General features: G+C 38.4%; 2 long non-coding RNA genes and 2 other non-coding genes across 4 annotated transcripts; 1 reads left to right on the top strand and 3 right to left on the bottom strand.

Annotated features, from left to right (window-relative positions):
- The first annotated feature begins 7,972 nt into the window (after positions 1-7,972).
- LOC142610234 (uncharacterized) lies at positions 7,973-12,732 on the top strand. Its single transcript, XR_012839794.1, has 2 exons — positions 7,973-8,532; positions 12,466-12,732. It is a non-coding gene; the product is annotated as an uncharacterized LOC142610234 (long non-coding RNA).
- A 1,027-nt stretch (positions 12,733-13,759) lies between these two features.
- On the bottom strand, positions 13,760-15,478 carry LOC142621792 (uncharacterized). Its single transcript, XR_012841835.1, has 2 exons — positions 15,399-15,478; positions 13,760-15,322 (listed from the first exon to the last, which is right to left on the bottom strand). It is a non-coding gene; the product is annotated as an uncharacterized LOC142621792 (long non-coding RNA).
- LOC142622952 (small nucleolar RNA R16) lies at positions 14,351-14,432 on the bottom strand. The gene has a single exon (XR_012841989.1). It is a non-coding gene; the product is annotated as a small nucleolar RNA R16 (small nucleolar RNA).
- LOC142622953 (small nucleolar RNA R16) lies at positions 14,895-14,978 on the bottom strand. The gene has a single exon (XR_012841990.1). It is a non-coding gene; the product is annotated as a small nucleolar RNA R16 (small nucleolar RNA).
- Positions 15,479-20,403: the final 4,925 nt, after the last annotated feature.

The raw sequence follows: 20,403 nt of genomic DNA, 5'->3' as shown, positions 1-20,403 counted from the left end.
AGGGAAATTTTACCTTAACATGCAAAGTCGAGGAGACAGCACCCAAAGCATGCAGCCAAGGCCTAGCGAGGATGGCCGTGTATGGAGAATATGCGTCAACCATAATGAAATCCACATCGACCGTTTTCGAGCCAGACTGTACAGGCAATCAAATCTGTCCCTTTGGTATAACAGTCTTCCCTTCAAAACTTATCAACGGCGAGTCATAGGGAGTGAGATCCTCCAGCCCTAACTTAAGCCCTTTGAATAAGTCAGGGTACATGATATCCGCACCACTACCCTGATCGACCATCACCCTCTTGACGTCATAATTCCCTATCCTCAATGTGACCACCAGGGCATAGTCGTGTGGTTAAATAGTCTCAACCTTATCTTCATCGGAGAATCCCAAAATAGGCGTACTCCCTTTGATCCTCTTCGGCCTCAAGCCAAACTCCTCGGCCTGGGAATGTGACACCGCCATCACTCTTGTGGGACAGGAACCGATCCTGCTCGGTGCAGCGAATATGACATTAATCGTTCCCAAGGGCGGCCGAGATGAGTTGTTCTTCTGATTATTTGAACCCAAACGATTTCCTTGTCCGTTGGGTTGATACAGGTGCTGCTTCAATTTTTTCTCGCTAACAAGCTGCTCTAAATGGTTCCAAAGGGTCCGACAATTCTCGGTGGTATGACCCACATCCTAATGATACTGGCAAAAGAGGTTCTGATTCCGTTTCGTAGGGTCCCCTGTCATCTTACTGGGCCACTTGAAGTAGGGTTCCTTACGGACTTTCTCCAGCAGTTGATGCATTGGTTCTCGGAATACAGTATTAACCACTTGAGGATTAGCTGAACCAGATTGCCCAGAGAAATCTCTCCTTGGCTTATTGTTATGGTACTTGTCTGACCTAAAATCTCTTCTCTCCTGCGGGATAACCTTCGCCTTACCCTTACCTTGTTGTTGATCTTCCTCAACCCTTTTATACTTGTCGATGCGATCCATGAGGCGACGTACACTTCGCACTGGCTTTTTGGTTAGAGATTTCCTTAAATCATGATCAGTTGAGAGGCCCACTTTGAAAGTATTAATCGCCACTTCATCAAAATCTCCATCGATTTCGTTAAACATTTCCCAGTACCTGTCAGAATATGCTTTCAAAGTCTCACCCTCCCTCATGGCCATAGATAACAATGAGTCCAAAGGCCGAGGGACTACTGCATGTAATGAATCGAGATGCGAATGCCCTGGTGAGTTCCATGAAAGAATCGACAGACCCCGGCTTTAGTTTGTTAAACCATCTCATAGCAACAGGTCCCAGGCTAGAGGGAAAGACTTGGCACATCAAGGCTTCGTTCTGAGAATGTACCACCATCCTCTGATTAAAGTGACTCACGTGTTCGACTGGGGCTGTCTTGCCATTATAAATGGTGAAGATGGGCTGAGTGAACCGCCGTGGAAGCCTTCCCTTCTTGATCCTACGTGAGAAGGGGGACTTGGAGAGTTGGTGCAACGTTCGGCTCATAGCATCGTTCCCCAGGCCCCTAGAGGGAAACTTCTTATGCCTACGACTTGGAAGCTCATCCTTCTCGTAAGAGGAGGTTTCACTAGGGGGAGTCCTGGACGTTGGACTGTAACTGCTTCTCCGTGACCCCTTAGAGGAAGGATTAGACGGAGGTGAAGCTCTCCTTTGTCTGACACAGCGTAGCTTTTTCTTGAGGTGGTCAATCTCCCTCTACATGGCCTCAGCATCATCCTCATGAGTGGCCCTGCTCCCACCACGTGAGTGGCTTGCATCAGGGTGTGATGTATGCACACTTCCCTCTCGATCCCTCTGACGCTCGAGACGCTCAAAATGATCTTCGCACTGGGACCCTTGAGATTCTGCATGACGCGAACCTAAGCCTGCCATCACATTCCAATTCCTTTCAACACTCGATTTCCCACAGATGACGCCAATTGTAAGTGCAAAATTTGTACTTGGACCCAAAACGAGTGATGGGCTCAGGCCCAAAGAGCCTTATACAATGAAATTTGTAGAGTATGAGTTTGAAACCTAGGTTAGGGATATTAGAAAGTTGACAAACAGGCTAGAATGCCGCAGTCTATGCAAGTAATAGATGAATGTGACAAAAAACCCTCCTCGGACGTAAGCCAAGGACAATTTGTATAGCCTTTCTTTCTCTAAGCCAAATATTACAATTTTTAGTTTCCAAAGAAGAGCCTTCTTTTTCTTTCCTCTCTCGTCTTCTTATATCCTTCTTCTTCCTCCCTGTTTCATCCACGTGTAACACAGATCTTTTTCTCAGATACTTGTCCCATCCACTACATTCTTAAAGTCTTCAAATAGTAGTTGGAAGGCTGAATACTACTGTTTAGAGGTCATTTCTCCATTAATGCGGCCAGGGAGGTAGATGCAGGGCCTTTAATGCGGTGGTAGCAGCTTTTTCCTCAGATATTTCTCCCATTTTCCTGCTTCTAACAGGTGCTTGGATCACGCCTTTACCCAACAAACCTTCCAGAATTCAGTCTCTAAGCCCTTTAGCAAGTCTCATGGCCTTTACTAGGCCTGTCCAAAGAGATACTCCACCTCAGACTACTCCTCGGACCATTATAGTGCGGACTAACCTGTGGGCCCAGAAGACTCTGATTAAATAGACTTATACCAACTAACCAGGCCCAAGGCTCAAACGTGCCTTTAAGCATTTTTACCCCTCCACACTTCCCATAGACACAAATTTACCCATAGGTTATTTAGGCAATCACCTGTAGTCTTATAAGTGCAGAAAAATCGTATAATTTTGGTCTTGTACGACATCATACTTTTAAAAAGTGAAATAAATCTTTATATTGTCTTTTGTCCTCTCTTTAGAAGTCTTCAGCTAGAATCAAACTTACTTTTCTTTTCTTCTCCTTTTACCCATAATTTGATTTTAGTATTAATTTAGTTAATGGTGGATTCTTGAATATCAAGGTTAACAGGCCAGTTTAACAGCATAGTTTTAACATATTTTAAACAACATTACACATATTTTCACACACTTTTCTATCCACACGTTTATAAATAACACTCAAACAACATAACTTAAACTACTCTCCCAAATACTCCTAGATGATTCTACTGATAAAACATACTACAACAATATCTCTAATAAATCCGGTTCTATTGTTTTATTTTTGTCATGATATAATTTTATATTATAGTTGGTGTTTCTTTAATTTATATATAATTTTTAATTATGAATGCAGAAAAAAAAAGAATCTAAATATGATAACTTGAATAAAAAAAAAGTTGAACCTTCAAAGGGATCTATTGATAAATTTGACTAATAGTAGTAAACAATAACAAATAAAAAGTTGAAAATATTTATGGTTTATATTTATTTTTTTAGAAGAAAGTACACCGTGGACAGACTTAATTATATATAAAAAAAATCATATTATTAATTTTTTTTGGTCAATTAAAATTATTAACATTTTTTAATCCATAATGTTCGTTCCTGATGATAACTCTTTATCATCATACCAAGACATCAATCAATTTTTAATGTATGAGGAAATTAAATCTCAGATCTCTTATTCAACCACCAAAGATTTTACTAGTTGAATTAACTGAACTTCACGTACCAGTTACTTTACATTATCCCATGTAGTTACTTATAAAGAAAGAATTTCTAAGATGACTATCTCACAAGAAAAACTAAGTTCATTAGTCATATTATCAATTAAACACAAGATTTATTACAAAATTTTCATTATTAACTTTGCATATAAAAAAGTAATAAGACAAAATTTAGCTACAAAATTAGTTGTAATCTTATGTTACAACCTTAATTAATATCTTTTTATTGGAAGTTTTTTTTTTTGGTAAGCAAGATAATATCATTAACTAACAAAAAACAAGAGAAGAGCGTCTATGCTCATACATAGTCCCAGTAGCATCAAGGTTAATCAAAAGAGATACATCAATAGGGGGGAATGAAAAATAACAAGATCTTGAGGCAGCAAGGTGCCTCTTCTAGCAAGGGCGTCAACACACTTGTTTGCCTCTCTATAACAATGCTGTATTCTGGTCCTCAGAATCTTTTGCAAACCTTTTATACAGTTTGCAATGATCACATCATTACCCGAAGGTCTATCACTACCTTTCTGTACTAGATTCACCACAAGCATGGCATCTAATTCAATTATGACATCAGTCAAATTTAGTGCAATGCAAAGGTTAATCTCATCCTGGAGTGCCCATAATTCTACAACCACGCTGGAGGTATGGCCAATGGCTTTGGCATAGCCACTTACCCATTCCCCACGGGAGTTACAAATGATACCTCCTCCACTAGCTCTAGCAGGATTACCCAGAGATGACCCATCTGAATTCAATTTGAACCAATCTTTTGGGGGGGGGGGGGGGGGGGGATGCCATTGCACCAAGATGACAGATAGAGAGCGTTGGAGCTTTTCGTTCAAGCCGAGGAAAGCAAATTCAGAAGCTTTTGCTAAAGTTTCCACCTTTAAGGATTTTTGGGTTGATGCATCTCTTAATATCACTCTGTTGCGTTTGAGCCAAAGGCACCAAACTCCAAAGGGGAAAAGGATGCTCCAAGATATACTAGATAAGGATGAGTGATAAGTGGTGCAATTAATTCGAAGCCAGTCCAATAAATTAGTACCATAGAATGTGCTGGTGTGGATCAGTACAGGAAAGGAATCCCAAAATTCTTTAGCAAGAGGGCAGTCTTGCGATATATGGATGATTGATTCAACATCCGCGTTGCATAATGGACAAGAGATGGGAATAGCAAGCCCCCTCACACCAAAAACTTCTCTAGCGGGAATACTTCTATGATTGCATTGCCAAAGGAAACACTTAATCTTGGGTAGAGTGATAGCTTTCCAAACCCAATTTCCTATGAATGGCTCATACAATGGGAATCCTGAACTGCACAAGCCAGATTGTAAGCCCCCTTCAGATCAAACTCACCATTAGATGAAGAGCACCAAGAAATATGGTCTACACTTGCTGCTATCATTGGGATAGGAGTTGCTTTGATTCTCTGCCTTAGGGAATATGGAAGGATAAATGAAATACTTCCCAAGTTCCAGGAATTTTGCTGCATAACATCCCTAATAAGCAAAGTCTCCTCATTTCTTTGCAAATGGCCTTCAATGAGGCTTCTAATGGTACCATCACTCAACCACTTATTGTGCCAAAAAGATAAGCTGCTATCTTTTCCCACTATCCATATGATACCCTTCTTAAATATAAGTTCACTTCTCTTGATGGCTGTCCAAGTGGGGGAACAAGATCCAAATTTGTTTGGAGGCCGCCTCTTTTGAATAGTGTATTTATGAGAGAGAACTCTAGCCCAAGGGGAGTCCTTTTCTTGATAAAAACGCCAATTTAGTTTGGCAAGTGGAGCTGAGTTCCTTTCCTTGGCTGATTGAAGGCCGAGACCACCATTGACTTTAGGTTTGGTGATCATTTTTCAGCTGATTAAATGAAGTTTCTTTTTGGTCTCCGTCGTGCCCTAAATAAAATTGCGAGAAAGTCTATCCACAATTTGGGTTACTTTTGCAGGAAGGGCAACACATTGCATGACGTAATTTGGGATGGTGGATAGTGTAGCTTGAGTCAACACAAGTCTCCCAACAAAGGAAAGCAGATGTGTTTTCTACCCTGCTAGGCAACTTTGACCATGCTCGATTACAGAACCAAAATCTTGAGGAGTTGACGTGTGCTTTATGGGAAAGCCGAGATATTTCCCCAAGGAAGCGGTGGACCGAAATTTTAAGATGTGGCACAGCTCCTTCCTATGATGTTGAGACAGATTTGGGGGGAGAAATACACCTGAGATTTTTCTATACTCACCTTTTGGCCGGAGAGCTCACAAAAGGTGTCTAAAACATTCCTCACAACTTGACAATTTTTAGCATCAACCTTAGCAAACGGTACCAGGTCGTCTACCAAAAAAAAAAAAGATGAGAAAAGGGCAAACCACCTCTGGAAACCGGAATTGGATCCCAAAGCTTATCCTCACATTTTTCTGATATAAGGGCTCCTAGAACCTCTATACTAAATAGCTATGTCATCAATAAATTGTTGAATTGCAAGTTTTTATAGTTTCACATTATGCATAAAATATAAACTTATAAATCATATAATAAATGATATCCGATTAAAACAAAATTTGACATGTGCATTAAGAGCGTAAACAACATGCAATTCAATAGTTAGATTTTTAAAATATTTAGTAATTTTTATTTTATTGAGTAAGATTGTAGTTGTAGACAACAACTAATTTGGTAGCTAAACTTTGTCCAAAGTAATAAATGAATTTTAATTTTAAAAATCATATATAATCTTTAATTAATTTATATATTAAACCATCTTTCTTAAAATCATATATAGTGTCCGTTTGGATAGAACTTATTGCTGAAAACTGAAAATACTATAGCAAAATAATTTTTAAATGTGTGAATAGTGCTGCGGGACCCATTTTTAATAAAAAAATTGCTAAAAAAGTACATGAACAGTGCGCGCACTGCGCGCTTGTCCCCCCGCAGCAAAAAAAAAAAATCAAAACGTGGAAGCAGCAATAAGCTGGATCCAAACCAGCACATAATCTTTAATTATTTTATATCTTAAACCATCTTTCTTAAAGTTTATTATCTTAAACCTCAAATTATATCAAGTTGGTATGTATGGCTTTTAGATCATAATCAATACTCCCAAAGAATTGAGAACCATGCAAGAATTATTGAAAATAAGACCTATGCATAGCTCTCAGGACAATGCCGTGAGAATCAGGGAAGAAGAAGAGGAACTTCAATGTAGCACCGAGAAAGTAAAAGAGAATCACAAGATAGGCCTTTCTTATGAAGATGCATCACACATGTCGGAGGGTGGAAGAAATTCCTATAAAGATAGCCTAGTTAAAGAGGTTTTGGGAGCGTTTGAGCAAGCTTTTCTTTCTAACGAGGAGATGGACGCGGGCATAGAGTCGGATTGTGAGGAGTCCGATTTAGCAGCAGGAGTGGTGGCTGTCAACCTATCCGGAGAAAGGAAAGCTAATCTCCATGCTCAATGGTCAAATGCATTGATTGTCGAAGTCTTTGGCAAAACATTTGGGTACCAGTTTCTATACTCAAGAATCATGAGCCTTTTGGAAGCCTAGTGGCAGGCTGAACTGCATCGCACTAAGTAATGATTTCTTTTTGATCCGTTTTTCTTTAAAATAGGATTACTCTAGAGTCCTTTAGGGGGGACCATGGTTTGTAAGGGGTCACTATTTATCTATGCGAAACTGGGAACCAAACTTTAAAGCTTCTATAGCATCTGTTTAATTAGTGGCTGTGTGGGTGCGTTTGCCTGAGCTTCCCATGGAGTATTATGAACCTTCAATCCTTAGGGATATCGATAAAGCTAAAAGACCGGTCCTTTGAATAGATACTCATACTGCTGCAGAAACCCGAGCTTAGTTTACTAGTATCTGCGTTCAAGTTGATCTCGATAAACCCCTCATCAAGCTTGTGAAGATTTGTGGTATCGAGCAACCTGTGTTATATGAAGGGATTAATGCCTTGTGCTTCTCTTATGGTCGCGTTGGTCACAAAGGCGAGAGCTGCCCATACACGGCAAAGTTGCTGCCTTGCTAGCTAAAAAAAATGTTGACGTTGAGAAAATGCCAGCCATGGCAGTCAAACCCAAGATGCTCCCGCCAAAGATCCGTTTGGACCTTGGGTCTTGGTAACACGAAAAAAGAATGATAGCAGAAGGTTGAGGAAACACACATCCCAAAATTTCCCTATTGGGTTGGCTTTAAACACAAGGGCCCAATCTCCCACTTTTATTTCAAGCCCATCCAAAATAGGAATTGACCATACAGGGCTGGTGGAAAGTGACAAGACAAAAGAAGGCACACCTACTTCACTTGTTAGTGCGATAGTTGCAGATCGCACTATCTTTACTAAAGAAAGCACAAAAACCAACTTAATACTTTCTAGGGGTGCTAGAGCTAAGCATTAGAGCTGTGGCACCTTAGGAGCGAAAGGAAGTTGCCAAAGTCAAAGCACCGGTGTGAATTCCAATGGAACCAAATCTGGTAAACCCAATTCACCTCCTTCCAAACAATATGTCTCAATCCTATCAAAACTGCTGCCCGCCCAAGGTTCGATTTTCTCTGCTGGTGCCACCATGGGTACCACCCATTTGCCTGCGCTGGATTTGAAGTCAAAATCCAAAAGCAAAGCAGAGACAATGGAAATGATCAATATGTTTGGTGGTGGGGTGCCTAACCCATCTACGAGTAAAGCATCTCTCACGAATGAGGGGGATACAAATTGTAAACTTGCAGTGGCTTAGATGAATTTTTCAAAAGCTACCTTAAAGAGCATTGATCCCAATTTCAGGAGAAGTAGTATGGAACTTGATGAAGCCACACATCTAAATGATGACTGGGTTGGGCTTGCTCCTTTCGAAGAAGAGGGCACTGAGGTGGGCAACCACAAGATTTGCAATGGAGAACCTGTGGGAATGCAAGTTGAAGAGGGAGGTAAGACTCCTAACTCATCTTGATCACACTTCTACTTGTTTAATCTATTTACTACGAATATTTTAGTATGGAATTTCTAGGGTGTTCTTCGCCCTTCTTTTCAAAGTATTATTCATGATATGGTTCAAACCCATCACCCTGCCATTATGTGGAAATTGAGCAAAAAAATATCTCGGATAGGCTTCCCTTTGACGGAGCTATCCATGCCAATAACATAGGCCTCTTTGGAGGCCTCTAGGTTCTGTGGGATTCGGCGCAAGCTAAAATAACAGCCCTGTCAAATACTGAACAACAAATTCACACTATTGTAAATGATACATCTTCAAATTCATCCTGGATGATGTCTGCAATCTATGCAAGCATAAGATATACAAAGAGAAAGCTCCTTTGGGAAAACTTATCCATGGTGGCTGGTATGCACTCTTTACTATGGATGATAGTTGGTGATTTCAATTAAATCCTTCTTGGGGAAGATAAATATGGGGGTCGAGCTGTGAACACTGTTAGGGCTCTCAAATTCCAGGAATGCTTGAACAATTGTGGTATGATTGACTTGGGATTTTCAGGTCCTCGGTTCACTTGGTCCAATCATCGCCCCCTTACTCATCTTATTCAAGAAATGATTGACAAAGTTTTTGCAAACGTAGACTAGAATGTTCTCTATCCTGATGCTAGTGTTAAACATTTAGAGAGAGTTCACTCTAATCATAACGTAGTTTTGCTTTCTCTTACAAATGCATCCGAAATTCATCTCACCTGACCCTTTAGGTATCAACCAATGTGGCTGTCCCATCCGTCTTTTCCGAAGGTAGTTAGAGAGGCATGGGAGAGGCCAAATGATTTGCCTGTTGCCATCAACAATTTCACAACTAAAGCCAAGTTGTGGAACAAAGAACACTTTGGAAATATCTTTCATAGGAAAAAAAGGGCAAGTGCAAGGCTTCAGGGAGTTCAAGTGGTGCTGGCAAATAGGCCGAACAACTTCTTGGTTGATCTTGAAAAAGCATTGCGAGCTGAGCTTACTGAAATTTCTAAACAAGAGGAGGAATTTTGGAGCATGAAAGCTCGCATTTCTTAGATGGTAGAGAGTGACAGAAACACTGCTTTCTTCCATACTTCGGCCCTTGTACGAAGAAGGAGAAATCGCATCTCCAACATGAAGGATCGGATGGGAAATTGGCTGAATGGAAAGCGTGATATTGCGGAATTCAATAGATAGGGATTCATTGATCTTTTCACTACATCCAGAACTAGTGTTCCTGCCTGTGAATGGCAGCCCCCTTTTTGGCAGTGTGAACTAAAAGATGTTGACAGAAGCAATTTAGAGCGTCAAATTAGTGATAGAGAAATATTTGATGCTCTGTTTTCTCTCAAGCTGTATAAAGCTCCTGGCTCGGATGGCCTTCATGCTGGCTTCTTCCAGCGATTCTGGCTCATAGTGGGTGAATCTGTGAAGAAGGAAATCAAAGCGATTTTCTGCTCAAGAAAGGTTCCACTCTATCTTAACCAAACCCTTATTACCCTTATCCCTAAGTGTAAAAGTCCTGAGTCCCTTAACAGCTACCGACCAATTGTGCTCTGTAATTCGATATACAAAGTGGTTACAAAAATCATTGTGGCTCGCATGCGACCACTCTTGGCTGATTTGGTTTCTCCTTTGCAAACAGCCTTTATACCTAGAAGAAAAGGCGCTGATAATGCAATCTTTGTCCAGGAACTAATTCACTCTATGTCAAGCAAAAAGGGTAGAGATGGAGTTATGGTTATCAAAATCGATTTGGAAAAGGCCTACGACCGGTTGGAATGGGATTTTATAAGAGATACGTTTAAGCTCTTCAAGTTTCCAGAGCATCTATCCTCTATCATTTTGAGCTATATATCTTCTTCAACTGTTTCGGTCCTTTATAATGGGGGAGCTCTTGACCCTTTCCACCCTTCAAGAGGTATTAGACAAGGAGACCCCCTCTCTCCTTATCTTTTTATTTTATGTATGGAAGTCTTAGGTGCTCTTATCACTGATAAATGTCAAACTAACCTTTGGGACCCCATTCCAGCTTCTAGAGGTGGTATCTCCTTTTCTCATCTTTTTTTCGCAAATGATCTTGTGCTTTTTGCAAAGGCAGACCGCAAGAATTGTATGGCAGTAAGGGATGTTTTGGATACTTTTTGTGACCTCTCCAGCCAAAAGGTCAGTGATGAGAAATCTCGGGTGTTCTTCTCCCCAAATATCTCCCAACATACTAGAGAGGAATTATGTTCTATTTTGAAGTTTCGGTCTACACCCTCTCTAGGGAAATACCTCAGCTTCCCTATAAAGCATAAATCAATCCCACAGGACTTTGAAGCAGTCATTGAACGAGTACAAAACAGACCAGCAAGTTGGAAAGCCCACGTTCTCTCTTTTGGGGGCAGATTGGTTCTCACTCAAGCCATAATCTCAGCTATTCCTAATCATATTATGCAGTGTAACAGCCTTCCCCCAAAAATTACTCAAAATATAGATAAATTATGCCATAATTTCTTATGGGGCTCAACGAAGGAAAAGAAGAAGCTGCATTTAATTAGCTGGAAAAAAATAACCAAACCAAAGAATGAAGGTGGTCTTGGGCTTCAGGCTGCCAGGGAGAAAAACGTTGCTCCTCTAGCTAAACTTAATTGGCACTTGCACTAGGAAAAAGGTTCTCTTTGGTCTCGGGTCCTGCATCACAAGTACGCTCGCCGAAGGAATGTCTTTCCTAAGTTCAGGTCATGCTTTACTACTTGGGCTGCTATCAAAAAGGGGGAAGCAGTATTCAAAAATGGCATCAAATGGATTGCTAGGACAGATAGTCAACTTTCTTTTTGGTTTGACAAATGGCTTATCGATTGGCCTTTGAGAAATCTAATTCATGGACCTCTCAATCAAGGGGAGGATTGTTTACTTCTTAAGGATATATGTTCGAAACAAAATTGGCACCGAGATCTTATTTCCTTTCAGCTTCCACCCAATTTACTTTCAAGAATCAAAGCCATTCCAATCCCGATCCATGCCAGTGGTATTAACCGCATTTCCTGGGCTTTGTCTCCAAGCGGGGAATTTGATCTTAAGGACGCTTATAGATTAGCGTGCCTGAAGAATGATGATCTGATAGTTAACTCCTTTGTGAGCAATTGGGTGTGGAAGACTAACACCATGCCAAAAATTAAATGTTTTCTATGGCAGTGTGTGCACCGTAGCATTCCGGTAAGAGAGGTTCTTGTGGTAAAAGGATTGAACCTTCCTGCTTCATGTCCGCTTTGTAATGGTCCATCAAAATCCATTATTCATATGCTGAGAGATTGCTCTATAGCTTAACAGGTATGGAACTCCCTTTCTCCTCCAATGCCTCCCAACTTGTTCTTTGATATCAACCTCTCAAATTGGCTTCGTCTCAACTGCAAATCTCAGCAATCTTGTGCTCTAAGCATCCTGTGGGGGATCCTTTTTCCCATTGGAGTGTGGAGCCTATGGTTACAACGGAATAGAGTTGTTTTTAATAATGAAGCTCCTAACAAGATCTCCAAATCTGATAGTTTTGCTAAGGCAGCTGAATATGCCTTTCTTAGTGTGAACGAGAGGAAGAAAAGGAACTTGGGAACAATTTTTATCAAGTGGAGCCACCCCACAAAAATGGCACAAGCTGAATACAAATGGATCTTCTCTTGGGAATCCTGGCCAAGCTGGGGGAGGGGGCATTATTCGAAATGCTAATGGTGAACGGGTGGGAGGTTTTGCTCATGCTATTGGAACCATTACCAACACTGCAGCTAAACTTTGGGTTCTTCGGGATGGTTTAAATATGTGCATTGAGTTAAATCTTTCAGCTGTGGTTATAGAGTTCGATGCAAAACTAGTTGTGGACCTCTTAAAGAAAACGAGAGGGAGCTTAAATGGGAATGATGTAATTGTTGCAGATTGCAAGGAGAGCCTGAAGAAAATTCCAAGAACTATTATCAAACATTGATTTAGAGAAGCCAACAAGGGCGCCAACGTACTCGCAAGAAGGGGAGCTTTACTATCTCAAGACTTTTTATCCTTCTCTTTTCCTCCTTCTGATGTAGCTCTGTTGCTAAGCTTAGATGCTGCTGGCACTGTGTATGAGCGTGTCTGCTCAACCTGTACTATTTCTGCTTTTGTTTAGTTAATGAAATTGCCATTCTTACCAAAAAATGAAAAGAAAAGAGAACCATGCAATGCCCAAGCCATTTAAAAAAAGAATAGAAGTGAATCTAATAATCTATGGCCATTTGGATTCCCACCAAACATCTACTTTGTGGAAATGTGAATTCCACAATCTCTAATTAAAATTAAACTCCCCTCTTTCTCTAAGTGTTTTTATAGTTTATACTACGCAAATCACCTGTTTTTTGAATTAATTATGACTAAGTCTTAAAATGGACACATGGCAGTCTTCTTACTGGACATAAAAAGAAAGCTTGATATTTAGAATTACTTTCATATTTTAATGAAAACAAATAATTTTAATATGATGACTTAATAGACAAAAATTATACATATAAAAGATTTTTTTTGGGTTATCTGTGTCATTTTAAAATGTTTTGAAAAGGTTTGGTCGCTCTGAAAAGGCATTCACAAGTGTTCAGCAATCGGCATATTAACGTAGGAGGAGGCAGGCTATTCTTTCTGAATAGAATGGTCATGGCACGGGCTGGTATTGAGGAAGAAGAAAGACCGTAGAATTTTACAATAGGAAGTCATTTGTTGAGGACTGTCGGGATAAGGCCTACAGTTTTCAATGATGTTTAGAATTCTATAAGAGTGAAGCTCACTGTTCTCAAATAACCCCTAGAGTGGATTAAGTAGAATGAAGAAAGATATGGGAATGATTTCCTTAATTAAGTTCACAGCACCTGAATTTTTTTTTTTTTTTTTTTGAGAGGATACCATAGACAACTGAAAAACACTATAACATAGTGCAATTATGATTAGTAACAACATTTAAAACTAATTAATGCTTTTCTTGTGTGCAATCCAAACAAGAGATCGCTTAGATCTTTCGCAACAAAGTCCCAGCATTCTACAAGTAGCAAAAAATATGCTCTGTATTCGGCAAGAAAGGGCCGTCACTCCAACAATTTGGAGGTGGTCTTCTTTATGTTTCTATATATATATATATTTTTAATGTGTTTATATTTACAAAGATAAAATTCATTATTTTGGGAAGAGATAAGATGAAAGATATTGATATTTGTTAAAAGAATAATATCTAACTAGAATAGTGATTTTTTTAATGAACAGATAGAATAGTATTAAGAATGATGTTAGCTATATATGAATAACCCATTAGCTACACTAACAAAAGGAACTAAATTTGGCTAATAATTTTGTTCATGTGAATGCTCTTATTGCAGAGAGCTGATTATGTAGGCCACGGGCTACCACAAACATATGGAACTTTCGAGGCCGCAATGGCCTCGTGTATATGGTTAATTCAGGTTAGACATTAGCACATCGCCCCCAAAATTGGAAAATAGAACTCCTCATCTATCCTCAAAGTGAATGGTGATCTTGAAATTATGAATAAACTGGTGCACATGAGCCTGTTTGATAATGTTGTTCTAATAAAGTTATTTGTATTTTTGGAAATATTGTTCATGTAGCATTGTCTGTATTTTTTAAAAAAATGAGTAGAAATACATGTAATGTTATTCAAACAATGAAAACTGTAGTTCTAAATACGCTACCAAACAGACCTTAAGTTTCTTCCGAAAACAATATACATGCAAAATAAGCATTAAAAAAACGCTGAACTTGATCACAATGTAAGAAACAAACTAAAGTGGCATCAGATAATAAGCGGAGTTGTTGTCAACACAGATCATCAGTGTGTAGGATAAGATCAAATTCATCACTTGCCACAAGTCAATTAAGAAAAATGTGTTAACTTAGATGTTCAAAAGAACAAGAATGCAAATATGTCAAGCAAAATCTTAAATGCAACCAACACCTGAACTACAATAAAAACAAAAACCCTGACTTTTCTCTGCTTTAGAGATGTGCAATTGTGCTCAGCAAGATTGCATATACAGATCATAGACAAGTCTCATATGTCCAGACATAATTAAGCAACTTCATCATAGCAGTCTGCATAGGTTTGATATGACAACAACACAAAATTGACACAAAGAAAATTAACACCACCATAAATAATCAAAGAGCACCTCAGATATTCCAAAAGTGGAAATTGCAGACAATCAACATGGCATCAGTTCAGACCGCCCGTCTGCTTTTTCACATCATTGGTTACACAGCAAACTAGTTCAAGCTTTTAAAAAAAGCAACAGCAACAAAAAAAATCAAATCCTAATAAAAGACAAACAAGGATGGCATCAGATAATAAGCGAAGTTTTTAGTCCACATTTAGTTCAGTGTTAAGCATAAGAAGTTTTTTTCATCACTTGCCATCCAAGCATATTTGGGGTTTTAAAAATCAGAATCAACAATTAACAACAACAAAAAAAACTCCTAAATCAACAAACAGAAAAAAACAAAAACAGCATCAGAGACTTAAGATTTTGACAGCACAGTTTAAAATCAGAACATCAATAAGCGGTTTAGTCAAAATATATTCATCACCTGCCATTTCAATTCACATATTCTTCTATATATATATAAAGAAAATAATGAATGAGAGTATCGGAAGGACCATTTGACACCATGGCAATGGACAAAAGAGTCTGCCATGGGCTGGTAAAGCCAACCTTTTCACTCTCTGCACCTGTTATATCTCCTCCAGCATTCGGATTTTGCCTAATGAGGAGAGGGTAAACAGATGCAAAAATCATTCATTAGAAAAAACAAGAAATAAGAAATTGTTAGGACTCACTCAAATGATCGATTCGATTCCAGGAAAAGCCATGGATTTTGAAGAAGCAAGGAGAGAATTCGATATGTAGTTAGAGAAAATCTTGTGAGAGAGAGAGGTGGGGAGAGAGTGAGGGATACGAGGGTTTTATATAGGTGGCTTCTTACATGAATTAGGGTTTTGCAGGCAGCGAACGCTATTGATTAAACGATGCATTTTGATATGATGTTGTTAAAATTGCTTTGGGCCTGACCGTGATCCACAATCCCTATTCATGTGTGCATTGAGTGGGCCGCTATCTTTTTTAGAATGTTTGATATATGAGTCAAGGCACGATGTGTCGTACCCAGTTGGGCCTGGCCCGCCTGCGCCTGTCTATTTTGGAGTCGACTGACTATAAATCATTAAATCCTCGACAAATTAGTTAATGTCTGCCACATATACGACTCAATGAGTATTTGTGATAGATCCATATTAAGATTCAATCATAAAATAGAAAATTGTGTTTGGTGAGAGAATTTTGGTGTGTAATTGTATATATAAAGCTCAGAAAGAGGGAAAAGAAAACTAGTGGAGGTTTCAGGAATTTTTTTCAAGTTGGTCACTAACAAAATTTAATAAAAATAAAACTTGTATATATTAACATTGCAAAATAAAAACATACACAAATACATAAAGTTTTAAAATTTTATTTTACAAGTTTTTATATTTTGAAATTGTTATATGATATGATAGTTTCACTATCAATGTTATCTGCTACATCTTTTTTAATGTACACAACTAAAAAATTATTATGCTATTGATCTCCCATTCAATTACCAAAATATTGCCTAAATAAGTAATAATATAAACAAAATGCATTATCTTTTTGAAAAACTGCATCACATAAATCCAACAAATTCAGCTAAAGACTAAAACAAGCACTAACAGACTAGTAATTTGAAAAGTGTGATTTTTTAATATAAAAAATAGCAATTTTAAGATATGTCATTTGAAAACACAATTTAAAAAAATCACAATTAAACGTTTGATTGGATTTTTAGGCTAATTTGTTTGTTTGAGTAGTTTTTGAGAAGTGCTATGTCCACAAAAATTTTACAATACTTTTACAACAAAGCTTAGATGGTAAGTTTTTACTGATTCTAATTTGAACTTTCCAATGAAAATAATTTTCTATTCAGTAGTAACAATTTGTTACTTAGGATTTGTTATGAAAATGTTATGAATATAGCATTTCTCACAATTTTTTGATTCAACATTCAAAGGACCAAAATTTTGGAAAGGTGGAATTTTATTTTTAATGGACTCAATTGTTATTAAGGGTGTTCAAGTTTTTTTAGGGTGGTCAAAAGACCCATATTAATTTAAAACTCAAAAATGTTTAAGGTATATTAAAAAATAAACTAACCCTTGGCACCACTCATGAGGAAAACTAACTTCTAACCAACTATTGCCCACCCCTCTCTAATCCAATTATAAGTCTCATAGTTGGACCTTCATTTATGCGTGCTTCAAAATTAGGTATTACATGCATCGAATGCATGGATCCACCTTATCATATGGGGATGCATGTCCACCCCCATGTCATAGGGTGGATAAATTTATCTGATGCATGATAAATTTTCTCCAAAACTAGGCTTGAAAAATTTATTCTTAGAAAGTTCAATGCTATAGACGAGTTGTTTTGGAGGGAGACTCATAGATCATAACCAAAACCTTGAACAACAACGACATATTACTTGCACATTTTGACCATATTGCTCAAAATGTAAAGTTTCTTGCCTCTATTTTTTTACTTGTACTGAATTCTCTCGCGTACGCTGGCAAGGGAATGTTGTAGAACATTCCTAGCAAGGCAAGCTATTTTGTCTCCAAATAGTATGGATAGAAGAAGTACCACCAAACATTGAAATTGTACTCCAAGTTGACTTGATTAACTTTTCTTAATGAAAGTTTAGCATCTTTTCCCTCAAAAATAAATAAATTCAAAGGTCATTCCATGGATGCTGTCCCCCCATATCATAGGTAGCCAAGGACGGAGCCAGAACTTTGAATTAGGAGGGCAGTTTTACTGTTGGTTATGTGCGACGATTTCAACTTTTGATTTTGCTACTTATTAGCTGTTGAGATTTTTTTTTTTTTTTTTTGTGGGTAAGAACAAAATTATTTTTGTTTAGAATTTTTTTAAAGGGCAGGGTTATTTATTTTGGATAAAATTAGTTAATTGAGTTTAATTTTGTTTTTAGTTTTATTGGTATTTTTTTTTGTTGAGCTTTTTTTTTTTTTATGTTTGTATATTTTGTTTTAGATTTTAGATCTATGTATGGGCCTTTTTTGCAAGTATCAAGCTGGGCCGCCTGCTGCAACACTAGGCCCGAAGATTTCTGGATCAGGGAGTTGAGACCGGTCCAAAAGCAAACCTTCTTGGTCCAGCTTGTGGGCAAACAATGCCCCTTGTTGGTCAGGCTTTGATTACATGTCCATGGCAGGTAGAGCTGTTATATTAACTACGGCAGACAGATATAATAAGGACTGTAATGGAAATTCCTTTAGGATTCAGATAAAATAAATAGTGGGCTTTGATAAGGAGTGCTCGTTTTACAACACAACAACAAAATAACAAGTATTGAATAAACAACAGTAAACTTATTAAAGAAAATAAATGTCAGCCTGCCGCATTAAGTTATTGCCAAGTCTAAGTCAAGAAGGGGAACCACCTCCTCAATGCGACTAATCTCTTATGAAAGGGGAAATTAATTGTTTTGAAAGGGCGGGCCTAAATGACTTGTATTTTGCGAGATCCTTTTCCGTTACCAGAGAGCATGGGTTGAAGAGGGAGAGGGAGATTGACCCATTTGGTGCATGCCAACCACTTAGTTCTCCTTGTTTTATTTTTACCCTTCCCTCTATTCTTTAATTCTTTCCTTTCTTTCTTTTCGTTTTTCTTACTCTCCCTTTTTATTTCTCTCAGATTCTTTCTCTCCTTTCTTCTTGGTTTTACTCTCACTGTTTATCTTTTTTGTGATTCTAGTGATTATATTCCAGAGGTTTCCGTCCCCCCCACTCACCGTGCACAGAAAAGGCCCCTTATATAATGTCAGTCGTGCTTGGCTTTTACCATTTTAGCCCTTAACTGTTTTTGTCTGGTGTGGATGTCCTTGCCGACCATTATTGACTGGTCAGTCACCCAGCCAGTGCCACTTACCTACACTAGCCGCACCACTCCACCTCACCAGACAAAGAAGGCTCTTTTGTTTGCTTCTTGCGGTGGCACTCTTACCTGCCACAGTGTAAGTACTCCCCTTCTCTCCGTCTCTCATGGCATGCACCTAGTGGTTCCGACTCAGCTTTGCCTCTTTTGGGTGGTATGTCATCCCAGCAGGACATTACCTCCAAAAAAGCTTGAGCAGAAAACACGAAAATGAGTTTTTTTCCCTCCCCACCGCCAAACCATACCCTTTTACCTCTGACCCATGACCTCTTCATTTCATGTATTGGCTAGGTATAGGCTAGTGGTGCTTGGGCCTTGCACGTGCTTTACCTCCATACTTGTCCAAGTTCTGCCCACTGCTTATGTGTTTGCCGCAATCTAAAAGCCAATCTACCATGTCTGCCGTTCACCTTTGACTTCTTATAGCGTGGGCTACTTTCCCTGACCTTGCATTTATGGTTTGCTTCTCTTAGGGGTCGGGCCTTGCCCGTTTGTGGGCTGTCCTTATACTTCCAGCCTTTGTTATTTGTTTCCTACCGCGTCATTCTACTATACCTGCCATGAGATTTGCTTGACCCAAGTCTACTAGGCCTTTCCGGACTTTTCTATTCATTCTTTTTCTAAAGGCCCAATAGACTCATTGGGCCCTTCACTACTCGTGGGCTCCCTCATCCCGCTTACCTTCCTTTGGGCATCCTTAACTCGTTTACTTTCTTGGGACATTATTGGCCATTTTCAAATTTTACGCTTCCCATGGGCTTTTACTAACTCCTTGGGCTTTCTTGGCCCAAGTGCTTCTTACTTCATCCTTGGGAATCATGGATTCTCCATTGCCCCTTACTTTTTTTATTTACATTACTTTGGACTTGCCATGACAACGGCGGCCCTACCGTGACAGCTGTGGCCCATTCTTGCTTTTCTACATCCGTACAGTCCATGTGTTTGTTATTTCTTTCTTCCGGACCTTCTTAAACTCATTTACTTCTTCAGAGTCCATTTGCTTGCTTTATGGACTCATGATCCATTATTCCTGCCACTTGGGTTTAATGACATTTTCTATCCTACTCTCTCTCTTCTGCCCACGTCTTTGGGCTTTCCTTCCTGCTGGGCTTCTAAAAAATGAGCATCTACAATCTATAAATTTTTTTATGGTCACTAAAAGGAGAAAAATGTTAAAGTTACAAATCTTTTATAAATTACTGATATGATAAGTGTTTACTGATAAATAAATAAAAATTATGTGAATGGTGAAAATGTCTTCTAAGTTGTAACTCTTGAATTTGGCTATAGATACCTCGGCCATCATTGAAAGGCAAACACAGTCTACACATATGGATGTAAACACAGTTTAAGTAATTAAAAAAAAAAAGTCATATTTCATTATCAAAATAAATAAATAAACAAATATGGTCATTAAAATTTTAAAAGAAGTAGTGAAATGATGTCAAAATAATTCTTGGACAAAGTTTGTTCAAAATTAGTCGGCAATCCAGTAATCGATACTTTCCCTTAAAATATTATATGTCCCCAAAGCTTAATCTGTTAAATATTGTTATAATAAGAGACAAGTTAGATTATTTGTGGTATAAGATTTGGCATCTAATAGAAAGTTGTGTGTGTGTGTTTCTAAAAAAATAATAATAATAATAATAGAAAGTTTTTCAAAGAAAGAAGAATATATAATTGGTAAAGGTAAATAAATTTCAAGTTCTATACTTCTATCTGGTTTCATATTTATCAAGTCTCCTAAAGCTTGATCCTCACTAACTGGGGTTACAAAACCACAACAATTCAAAAGTGAAAAAAAAAAACGAC

This window comes from Castanea sativa, chromosome 1 (assembly GCF_040712315.1).
Source record: "Castanea sativa cultivar Marrone di Chiusa Pesio chromosome 1, ASM4071231v1".
In the NCBI taxonomy this organism is placed as follows: domain Eukaryota; kingdom Viridiplantae; phylum Streptophyta; class Magnoliopsida; order Fagales; family Fagaceae; genus Castanea; species Castanea sativa.
Note: the sequence above shows the minus strand (reverse complement) of the source record. Positions and strands in the feature narration are given on the sequence as shown.